The sequence below is a fragment of the Phalacrocorax aristotelis genome, chromosome 11 (genome assembly GCF_949628215.1).
Source record: "Phalacrocorax aristotelis chromosome 11, bGulAri2.1, whole genome shotgun sequence".
NCBI classification, from domain to species: Eukaryota; Metazoa; Chordata; class Aves; order Suliformes; family Phalacrocoracidae; genus Phalacrocorax; species Phalacrocorax aristotelis.
This window is the reverse complement of record NC_134286.1, coordinates 12,887,265-12,899,503: the sequence shown is the minus strand read 5'-3', so window position 1 is coordinate 12,899,503 and position 12,239 is coordinate 12,887,265. Positions and strand designations below refer to the sequence as shown.

The 12,239-nt window shown below is 38.9% G+C and overlaps 1 long non-coding RNA gene across 1 annotated transcript in view; it reads left to right on the top strand.

Moving 5' to 3' along the window:
• The window catches only part of LOC142063111 (uncharacterized), a 124,171-nt gene that overhangs the window by 13,606 nt on the left and 98,326 nt on the right, over positions 1-12,239 (top strand). Inside the window, exon 3 of the long non-coding RNA XR_012662638.1 lies at positions 3,689-3,767. This is a non-coding gene — a long non-coding RNA (uncharacterized LOC142063111). The remainder of the gene's footprint in view (positions 1-3,688; positions 3,768-12,239) is intronic.

The following is a 12,239-nucleotide window of genomic DNA, read 5'->3' as shown; positions in this document are numbered from 1 at the left end:
CCCTTTGGACTGGGTTTTCCTGCTGCCCTGGCAGCTGTCAGGATTGGCGTTGGTTTCTGGTATACTTCAGAGCATCGGTGTTTGAGCAGAGAGGACTGGTTAACTGAACCTAACTGCACATTATTCAGATCTCCATGGAAAAAAGGCTTGCATATGTTAATTTCTGTGAATGTATATTATAAGCATATAAACACACAAAAGTGCAGCATTTCATGCTGTAAATAGAAACCAGAATACAAGGAAGCAAGAAGTTGGCAAATCATGAATAAGTTAATAATTTTATCTTCTTTAGCACTTTGGAGCACATACTCTGCTAACTCACCCTGTCTCTTCACAGTAAGCTAAACAGACCACCGGCAACTCAACTTCCTGTGAGCAGTTGATGGTTTAAGACATTTGAAGTGGAGCACTTAGTAAAATCCTGGTTCTGTTGAAGCTGATTTGACAGTTATCATGGATTTGAATAAAGCCAGAAAGACACCTCTATTTTTCCAAAACCAGAGCTACATTCTCTGCTGATTTACTTCTATTTGGCCTTCAAGGTTTATCTCAGATAAGCTAGCAGCAATGGAGTTGTATTGAAGATGTAGTTTTGTTCATAAACAAGCATAGAATTGCATGTGGGAAAGGCTCTCAGCAGGCTGGTTATTACCGCTTGTCACTGTCACAGAGGTCTTGTATTACTGTTTAGTCACTGAGTCAGTTAACTTGCTGGAAGAGGAAGGGTTGGATATAAATGATGTACGTGTTCATGAACAGATGCATTGTACCATGATACTGTCTGTCACTCAGACTCACAGAGTGTAGAAAATGTTATTCCTTTCTAGAGAAGCATGGCTTCAGCAGTTCGAGGTGCTTTCTCATTGTTAGATGCTAATGCATCCTAACAGACATGATATACTGCAAAGATCTTACCTAAGGAAAAAGCAGCACACAAACACAAGACAAACTCTGGGAGAGGTCGGTCACATCACAGGCAAACAAAATCTTGAAAGCCATAGAGTTGAAGCCAGAATTCACTGAGGCTTTAATGTAACCAGGGTTTCACTCTTGATTCCTCACCTGGACACCTGCCACTTCCAAGTCTTTACATGTACTCTCTCCTTCCTTGCCTTTCCTTTCAACAGTGGTATTTCTGCATCTTTGAAATAGAGCTGCTTCCTTTCCATGGGTGAAGGATTTGGGCACAAGAGGTCTAGCAACAGCCCATGACAGTCTGGGAATGAAGTCTTGAATTCATTTTACAAATACTAGTTAATGTCTTTATGACTGGACTGTACTTCATCCTCTGTTTTGCTGCTGGAATCCCTGTTTTGATGATGGAGAGTAATTTGGCCCTACATTAGTTGATAACTGAAAGTGAAATTCAGCTACTTTTGTAGGAATTTATGCTGTTATTTTTTAATCTCTTGAATTCAGTTTCTAATGAAACTGAAATGACCTTTCAGACTGGCTAATCTGTTAAAAACATTCAAGAGTAAAGTTATGGTGAACTGTCTGAATATTAGAGAGAAGTTGAATTCTCCGGCTAAAATATATTCATGAGTAGCACTTCTTCCATCAGTTATTTGTTGTATAAGGTAACTTCTTAGGATACTTTTGAAGAATTTGAGACTTCACTCAGGTGTCATTAGCGACCGCTGAAGTAAATAAAAGTGATTTAATATTTCCTATTACTGCTTTCTCTAGACTTGTCTGGGACATGTTGTATGCATGCTTCAATTTTGTTTTAATTATTTGTCTGTAAGGACTGTTTTCCATAGTGGCCTGAGTGCTTGAAGGAGAAACTCTTCTTCACAGCCTTCATCCACTCAAGTGCTTTTAAACATGATGTTTTCTTGACCTCATCCTTAAATTCATTCATAGGCATCTTGCCTTAACTTTGCTGATTTCAGTGTTTTGATTTTTAATCAAAAATGACTTTGTCTTGTTCGACTTGTAACTGTGCTCTTTGTGATTGATTTAATTGTTGAATATTATTTAATTTATATTTTTTTATATATATAAATTAAAACATGCCTTTTTGACATGCACTATTTTTTCATGTGTTATTGTAGAGGAATGTGGTCTATGCTCTGTATACCATGTAGCTTTTAGGAATTATTCTCAAACAAGTATCCAGTTTTCTGCAAAGCAGTGACACCTTTGTCAGGCAGAGCATCTCTATGCATTGGACAGCTTCTGCAAATATCTCGTTCTTCCAATAAATTGAGTGAACTTATCAGTCTATGTAATGTCCAAAAATAGACAGAAAGATGGGTTTGTATGCTCAGCTTGGATAGATTTAATCCCAGAGACAGGCAATCAAACTGCAGATGTCACTGTGTAACATGGCCAAAAAGCGTATTTTTCTAGAGTTGTCAGGAACATCATAGCAGAAAAAAATTCAGTCATCTATGAAAGGGATCAACAGCACGTACGGTTGTATTCTGCCCTCTGGGACCACTGAAGAGGCTGTACCTTATGCTTTTCTAGTCTTCCTCATGCCAGTTCAACAGAAACCTCCCTGCCTATGTAATAGGTGAGGCATATATGGAGGCAATTACTGCATTGTGCCTTTTTGGTGAATTGGATTGACTTTTGTTCAATTGACTTTTGTTGAAATCACCAGCAAAGCCATAAAACAGGATTTTTGTAATGTGAAAAAGCAAGTAAATGTGAGCTGCTTATGTAAGTCGGTGTTCTGAATCTGATCGTCACCTTACTGCACACACTAACTGTGGGATTAGAGAATTGTGGTTTGGTAGTATTTCTGCTCACTTTGTACGGGTAAGTATGGCTATATGTAATTCTGTGCAACATAGACATTTGTTTAGTACTTGTTTTAGCATACAGGTGGTAGCAAAGCACTTAGTTTGAATTTATTTAATGCAGGACAACATAGTGGTTGACTTAGCATCTATTCACACCACCTTCCCTCAGTCTTCCTGAACTTTTAACCATCGTACAGAAACAAATGAAATTTTAGAAGAAATGAAAAGCATTTTCTTCTGTTTGGTTGGCAACTGGAATGGCAGAAAGACTCCATCTTCCAAAAAGAATTTTCTTTTCTTCATAGTTCAGACACTCAAAGGGTGTCTTCAGACTGAAAGAATAACATTTCCTTTCTCAGACTGTTGGAAATGTTTCCTTCCTCTAATTCTATTTTTAAACAAGGGAGTTCAGGACCGGAATTTTGAAATAATGTGCTCATGGAACAGAGGTAATTTTTTTTTTTTCTTTTTAAATTTATTTATTTATTAAAAAAGCAAGTAGCACTTGCCATTTCCCACAGTATCTCCTGCGGACTGAGCATCAGAAGAGAATTTTGGGAAGTCAGGAGTGCATTTGCTGGCTAGGTGTAAGCTAAGAACTTTTGATAATTCTGCCCAAATTCTAGTTGTTGAACGAAGATCTTTGTGTAGAAACTCTTAAAAATCAGTTTTGCTTTTCTTTGTTTTCTATACACATTTCTTCCCTACCAAGAAATTTTGGCTTGATGTTTATATTGTTTATTTAGTTGACTTTTACTGTTTCAGTCAAGACTTGTCTTAATATGGTGCAGAATCTAGCCCATTTCCTGTTGACATATTAGCTTTATAGGATTTATAAAAATTGTCTTTATTCTGTAATCATATTACGTCACATTTTTATAGGGGATTTCTCTCTTAAATTCTAAAGCATTTTACCTGCTGGGTCATCATTTCAGAATTGGCCAGAACTGAACAGATTCCCTCCACTGGTAAGAATGATCATATAAGAATCAGACAAGGAACGGCAATGGAGAGGTAGGATTATTCTTGTTTTCTTACTCCTGAATACAATTGTTAGTTTCTAGCTTTTGACTCACGCATCCTTCTACAAAAGGAAATAATAAACTTTCTAATTGAACAGTTAGTTTCCAAACTATTTTGAATATATTTCAGAAGCAGAGAAATTGCTCTCAATTTTCTTTATTTTTGCTATTTAAAGCAAAGAAAATGGAAACTACTAGGGGAAATGACCCTTGTGTGTCAGAGAACCCCACCAAGTTTAAAGGCAGAGAAAGGAAATAGTTTCAAAACTACTTTCTGTCTTGAGAAAAGGAACATTAGATTTCATAAATGGTTCTTGTAAATGCACCTTCCCCGTCCCAGTGATTGCAATTTGATTGTTCCTATTGACTACCTTGCTACAGTTTTAAGATTAGATGCCTAATGCAATCATAACTTGCCATCTAGTGTCATATTTGTGAATTGCCACAGTTAAATTTCTTTAAATCAGTTAAGGATTACGTTCATTTCTTTAGGAGAGGATTCTTGTTTGCTTCTTCATCATCCCCCACAGGGAGAACCAGCTCCTAGGCCAGTGCTAGATGCTATTCACAGCATGTAGTAGAGAGGTCGTAGATGGTTGAAACAGGTGATATATGACTAGTGAGCTTGTGGCAGGCCAGAGAAAACATTAAGTATTTCGATAGATAAAATGGGGATACCAGATACAGCATCACATATTACAGTCGTATTTTTTATTTCATTTTTTTTACTTAGTGATATTTTTGCCATATTGTATGGAATATTCCTTTGCTTTTCAAGTAATACCTTTGTTTTCATATACCTGCAACAATGCTGGTTGTGTTATAGATTGCTGTGTTATTTCTATACCATTAATTCATGTGACAACATTCAAATAAGGTAGTCTGCAAACAGGAAATCAAAAGGTGCTTGCAAGAAATGTTCTGAAACCGCTTACCATCTGGTACAACCTCAAGCAAAGCATTTGAATTTACATATTATGAGCTATAAACAATGTCGTCTTTGCCCAAAATAAGTTACTTTGTCCAGGGAAAATAAATTTTTCCATTGCAGTGAAGCCACAGGTTTTTTATCATCTCTTCAAACTGAAATGTGCACTCACTTGTCCCATGTTCTCGCTTGTCCTATAATAATGACTTGTCCCCATGATTTGTGACATCCAGCTAATATAGTATGCCAAAATACAACTTGACACAGAAACTCTGTACCTTGGAATTGTTTTTGTTCAAACGGAAATAAGGCAGTAAGCTCTCTAGCAGAAGTACTATATCATGCCAAGGAAGGTGAGGTGAATATAGACTTCTGTGGCAGTTAAAAAAATACAACTTCTATCATTACTGTTAATCAGAATTATGTATATACAATATGCTCCTTATGGTATATAGACCTGTAGCTTCTTGCTGTCCTTATTACGGAAAATGGAAGACAGCGGGTCCCTGGAGCACCAAAAATACTGTACGCAAGAGCTGAAATTGTAAGAGAGTGTCAGGCACTCTCCCAAGAATGCAAAGTCAGCATTTGTAATAAGGCCCAAAAGGCAGTACTGTTCATGTGCATATGGCTGTACCGTGTTGCAGCTCCTCTGAAAGAAAATAAATATGAATTAAATTGCAGCCCTGAGATATGATCTGTTGAATCTAATTTAATGTGAATAACAAGCTGTTAAATTATAACTGGGCACTTTCAAGTTTGAAAACACCTAGCTTTTTAAGAGTTGGTAACTTTAGATATTTAATAATACAGATGTGTATTCAGTTGTTTAAAGGCACTATGTATTATTGGAGCATAGATGGATATAGTGGCTTATGCCTGTGGTCTTGTGATTTAGGGATTCCTAATCACAACTTCACATTAAGAAAAGTCCTGTCAGTACAACTGTTCTTTTTGCTCTTCAGGAGGGGAGATGAGTAGGAGGTTTGCCTATAACTTGGCCTCAGATGATAACCTGTGTCCGTCTCAAACTGATATTCATTTGAGTTCATATTGAATTTGTCTGGCTTTGAATCTGTGTTGCAGAAGTAGTATTTAAATATCTACAGCATTTGGATGTACCTCTATAAAGTGGCTGTGGCTGAAGATCCGTGCTACGGACAAGATACGCACACTCATTAGGAGGGAGACTTTCTGAACTGTGGTGATCAAATATGTGGTAGCTCAACAGTGGCCCAGCTGGGTGCAAGCAAGGCTTTGTAAGAAGAGAAAAAAAATCAATTCTTCTGAGCTGGAGCTGAAGCTTACTAAATTTGTAATGGATTCTGCTTCCTGTGTACAGAATAATATATGTAAGCAAGAAAATACACCTTGGAATATGAAACTGAAACATCTAATACCTTGACCAAATGGGGTGTTAGAGAAGGGCCAAGATATGTTTCATAGATAACTAAGGCTTTTTTTCCCTTTTTTTCTTCAACTTCTATTTTATCATAGGAATTAAATGCTGTGGGGAATCTTCTTACTTTAATTCTGCATCTCTGATTATAAGCAAAATAATTTTCCCATGCCTGGCTTCACTATATTGTGTAGTTCAGAGTATTTATTAACCAGGATTTAGTGTTTAGGGTATATTTTTGGATCATCAACTGCAAAAAGTCTAGGATAATGAACAAATGTGCTAGGCCCAAATCCAGCAGCAAGCATCATTGAATCAAAGCATGAATCTCAGATATCCATTCCTGCGTGAGCTGAAATCAAAATTACCCAGAATAGGCTCCTGTTAAAGTAAGCTGCTAAGTTACACTCTAGGAAAAAGATGACAGTGTAGTAGGTGTTTCTTATTTTCCTTCATCTCCATTTCAAAGACAATAAAACCAGTCAGTAAATGAGGGATGAAAAATAAAATGTAGGCTTGTACAGTGTTTCTACTTCTGATAGTGTAGCGAGGTCCTAGATTTGTACTGCTCTTCTCCATGAGGCCCTCCACTGACTGCAAGTTGCATGCACCCCATTGAACCATTGTTAAGAAAGCAGTGTTTATGCTTCCAATTTCTGTTTAATTTTTACTTTTCAGCTGAAATCAGTGAAAAGTTGAGAATATTTCAAGTCAAGAGCTTTAATACAATGTGGATTTAGCTTGTCTCATCCTTCAGGTGTTCTGGATTCCTTATACAGTGAGATGTTGCAACCTTGATCCTCTAATGAAAACATCAAAGATTATTTTTACTTGGAGGAAAATCGATGGGCAGGCAGTGCAATTGATTGCTGGCCAGAGCCATCTTTCCTGGCCAGGGTAATAATTTCAAGATTAAGCTCCCTTGTTAAAGACTGAAGGAGGAATCATTTGTTATGTTTGGCCTCTCTGGAAATCCAAATTTTGAATGGAAACTGACTGAAAAAATTACTGATTTCCCCACATTTATCTATCCCTGAGAGCACCTCCACTCCCGGAGGCTTGGCTGCCTGAGCTCAGGGCAAACTTTACATTAGCACAGCTGAGGGCTACCCTTCCTGCCTTGGCTGGCCTTGGAGAGGGTGCACTCAGATAACCCTGCAAGGGACCTCAGCAAGGGGTGGACACCCTTCCCAGGGCAGCTGAACTTAAACTGAGGCTTTAGTGCTTGACCGCTGCCTGCGCTACAGCTCCAGCCGTGCCACAGCCAGACCTGTGCCTGGCCATGGGCCTCGCTGATCTGCACCCACAGCACGACCCACAGGCTGACTTCCCGGCCTGCCCTCAGGCCTGCCTCGTCCCTACGGACTTGCCTTGCAATCACTGGGCTGTGTCTGACTCTGGTTATCTCCACTGGTCCCCTCCATGGAATTCGGATGGCATTCTAATGAGGTTCTTTCAGGCAAGCCAAAACTGACAGGTATTCAGAGGAGATGTGAAATGGGGGACACTTCCAATGGCAACAATTTTCTCTTTCATTAGGAGAAAATCACATAGGCTAGCTTAAGGTTAATTTGTCAGGCCAGATTCATCCTATATCTGATAACGAAGATAGGTTGGTCTACCACATGTATTTAAAGGAAAAAATCCTTAATGCACTTTCTTTCTCCAAATTATGTCAAAAACTTTTTCTAACTCCTGTAAATGCTTATGACATGCCTCAGAACACTCTTCAGCCAGCCTTGAAAATGGATGTTGGATTCCAACAAAAACTGTTGATCATTTTCCAAACTCTTCTGGTATATTCCTGCCAGGTTTGCGTTCACTTCAACTCCCAAGTGCTTCTAGAGAAACTTTTTACTTGTCTGGTTAGAATATATGTGCTTATTACTCGAAGACAGAGAGTAAAAGGTTATTTAACCTGCTCAGTTAGAAACCACGCACCATCTAAAACTTCCAATATCCTTCACTTGATTCCTGCTGTGTCATTTTTTACCTAAAGTTCAGGAGGTTGGGATCACATCGCTACAAAATCTTAAAGCCCCAAATCTCCTACTTAGAGCTCTGCTTAGATTTCTACCTAAGCTCAGAACTCACTTCCCTCTACAGCCATTAGAGTTGCAAGGGACAGCAGAGACTTGCATGCTTGGCATATTGTCCTCAGCCCACCTCCAGAATAACCCACTGCACTACACTGCTGCAGGTTGGCAATAGTTTGTAAGCTGCTGTGCAGCTACCATGAAGAAGGGGCAGCAAGTGTCAACAATGTTTCTAGTGTACACTGGAGGTAGTCCTGGGACTGTAAGAAATAGTGGGAAGCCAACTGAAAAGTGTCCAAAGTCTCCTCTGTAATGAAAATTTTTCAGTTAAAGATCCCAGAGAACACTTTAGTGATCGAAAATCACAGGCATGTTCTCATCCTTTTACAACTTCAGGAGTGATAGATGTCCCATAGGCCACGAATGGGATAATTCTGATTTATGTCATCATGTCTCTTTCTAATGGACTTTCACTATAGAATTTGCAGGACGTGACAGCTCCCAGGCCCATGGAGGCCTCATTTAGAATTTAGAGCCTCATCTCTTGCTCAGGATATCAGACCACTGGAGCAAAGGTTTGCAGTCTTTTATGATACCTGTCATGAAAAGAAGTCATATTCTCCAAATAAGCTTTCAGCAAGGGTGGTATATAATCAATCTCGGATAAATTGTCATTAAGGCCCCTGTCATCTTTTTGAGGAGAGGGGTAAAAGGCAATTACACATCACATTAAACATAGCAGCTGATTTTTTTATGGGAAAGATAAGTAGAAAAGGGAGTATTTAGATTATATTGAATATTTTAAGCATGAAACATGCTGATACATTTAACAAGTGATCAATATTTCAAGATTCTCCTTGGAATGAATCCATATCGGTCTCCCAAAGTTACCGACAGTAGTGCTGATTTAGTTCCAGTAATGGTAAGATAGGCTTGTCACATAGATGTAGAAACTTATATAATAAAACACCGGACAAAGAAAAAGAGACAAAAGCAATGTGTGAAGTTTTTAAAAGGCATAGTTCAGTTTTTGGTTCACTGTGGCATACTCTATATTAACAGACAATATGCTTATTTGCATCTTTAAATAAAAAGATCCAAATAATGCCATGCTTTCCTGTGATGGGGGTTAAACTGGCTCTTCTAGCTCAGCTTTAAATAAGAGCAAAGCAGTCTGGACAGTATCTTTACATCGGCCAGCAACTCCCGAAGAAAATCACTCTAGCTAAGAATGGCATAATACCATAGCTCTACCATGCCACCTCCTCTGTGCTGTAAGGTTAGTAAGCCACGTGGCCAGGCTTTAACTCCTACCAGGAGTATACCTGAAATGTAAGGAAATTCTAACTTAGTTGAATACTTCTTGTCAAGTTTAGGAGCCTTAAGCAACTCAAAAGAATGTAGCAGATACCTGAATCCTGTCCCTGAGCTCCATTAGCCATTAGCCCCCCCCAGTTTAAGAAGGATGTGGAACTCCTTGAGCAAGTCCAGCGGAGAGCTACCAAGATGATCAGGGGACTGGAGCATCTCCCTTATGAGGAAAGGCTGAGAGACCTGGGTTTGTTCAGCCTGGAGAAGAGAAGACTGAGGGGGGACTTCATAAATACCTATAAATATCTAAAGGGTGGGTGTCAGTACAATGGGACCAGGCTCCTTTCATTAGTGCCCAATGACAGGCCAAGGGGCAACGGGCACAAGTTGGAACACAGCAAGTTCCAGCTAAACATGAGAAAAATCTTCTTTCCTGTGCGGGTGCCAGAGCAGTGGCACAGGCTGCCCAGGGAGGCTGTGGAGTCCCTTCCCGGGAGACATTCACAGCCCACCTGGACGCGGTCCTGTGCCCCTGCTCTGGGTGTGCCTGCTCAAGCAGGGGGTGGGACAAGATGATCTCCAGAGGTCCCTTCCAACCCCTGCCATTCTGTGATTCTGTGAATAGGTGGAGCCTATATTATAAGCATTGTCTATATTGCAATAGCCTTTGCACTTCTGTTCTGAATTCATTAATGGCACTCAGAAGTTTTGTAGTCTTGACTTACTGCTTGAATTGAAGTGGGTAAAATCTATTTCCTGCATTTTTCTTTGAGTATACCATTGCAGATATGCCTATTACGCAATTCTGAAGGAATGTTCCCAGTTCTGATGAAGACGGAATATTGTCAGTTCTCTCTAGTCTACCATGAGTCTTCCAATGGTTGGTTGTGATCAGTGCTCTGCCTCTTCATTTGATTTATCAGTATGTAGTTACACTTCTTACTCCAGAAAAAAACGCAACATAGAAAGCATCTCAAGTAAACCTACCCACTCAAAAGACATGAAAAGAATCATACTCACAAGTGCCTGGTGTATGCATATATAGAGATATGTAGTAGGTAGAGATATTTGAACCCCAGCTTACAAGCTTAACAGTACTGCTAAGAAAATTAAAATAATAATATACAGATGTGGTCTTAGTTATAGAGTCTTTCTTAGGAAGCAAATATCTAGAGAATTTTTTTTAACTTTCAGTAATAATATCTCAATGTTCCCAAGAGCTCCTGTTTTATTCACTTGGCCAGTCAGAATCTTTTTCTTTATATGAACAGTGATGCAAAGCCAGCCGGGTTTAGCACAGCTTTTGTTACTAGGTTTGTGGAGATCACTCTTACACTGCTGTGTGGAGTTGGATTGTTGTGTTTCTTCTAGCAAGTATATAGTTATCATGCAGTCTTGTCAGGATGTTAACAGGACTATTGCAATTATACCTGAACAGGTGGACCTAAGCACAGATGCCACCTTTGCTCTCATCTTATAGGCGCTTCATAGGAGTAAGAGCCTACTTAAACAAATTCAGCATTGGCATTGAGTCCAAGGTCATTCTAAATGCAATTAGTAAATGTACTATGGATTTTATGAGGAAAGCAGTACATAAGCACATGTCAAGCAAAATGAGTCTAGGCAGAGAAAAAGGAGAAGGGTAGCTTGCACAAGTGAAACCGGGATCAAAGTTGTGACTAGTAGAAGAGCCTTACTTTAAAAATAATGTTGGGAAATGTTGGATTGACTTGCTTGCTTATGTAACTACAGATGATACTGCAACTTCTCTACTGGAGAGGAGGGTTCCAGCAAAATGCTTTATCTTTACAATGTTCCAGTTAGCAGGAACATGAAGTTGCAGGCGAGAATAACCCCAAGGTATCACCCACAGTTCTCACTCCTGCTTAGCATAGGTGTGCAAATTTAAAGCTTTTTAGAAAATATGTGTAGCTCAACAGAATTTTGCTTTCTCAGTGATAATCCAATTGCTATTATTGAGATGGAGGGAGTTTCTGCTTTGTTTATTTGTTTTAATAACAATAAAAAAGCATTGCTGCTTTCTTTCGTATGTTCACTACCATATCAGGTTTTGACTTCTCTAGTGAGAAAGCAGACAATATGCCAGGATGAGTTCTAAATGTCTGTTCAGCACTGGGCTCTGCTGGACTCTTACTTAAGCTGTACTTAGAAGGTACCAATTGCTTTCACTTAAAAATACAGCTTGAAACTTCTCCAACAGCATTCGAATGACTTACTGAGCCTGATGATATGTCAGCTTATATCAGTTTTACACGTGCCATTTCACTAACTCCTAATATATATCAAAATATATCAGAACAGAATGCAGAGGTACACCTTTTTTCCAGGGTTTTCTTACATCCTGATACTTAAAATGATGGTGATGTAATACACAGGTCAAAGTGATTAAATCTTCAGGTGGTGGGTTATGATATATCTGTCCAGCCTGAATTCATTTCACAGTAAAATTCTTGAGTGAAAATCATGCTTCTTGAAAGAACTTAGGGAGATGTTCTTCCACAAAAGTTAGGGTAGGGAAGAATAACAAAAACATACAAATCATAAGATGATAGCTCCTGCTTATCAAACCCACCAGATTTCTGAAAGCTTTAAGCCAGAATAAAATTGTTTGGAGGTAAGACATTAAAATAGCTGCAAGTTCAGCTGTCTTTTTAAAGAAACAGATGGGTATGTTTTTCAAGTACCTTATTTCAAATGTATATATGTAATGTGACAGTAGTGTAAAGCCAGGGCACACTCGTGACACTGTATATCTAAGGACCCTGCCCT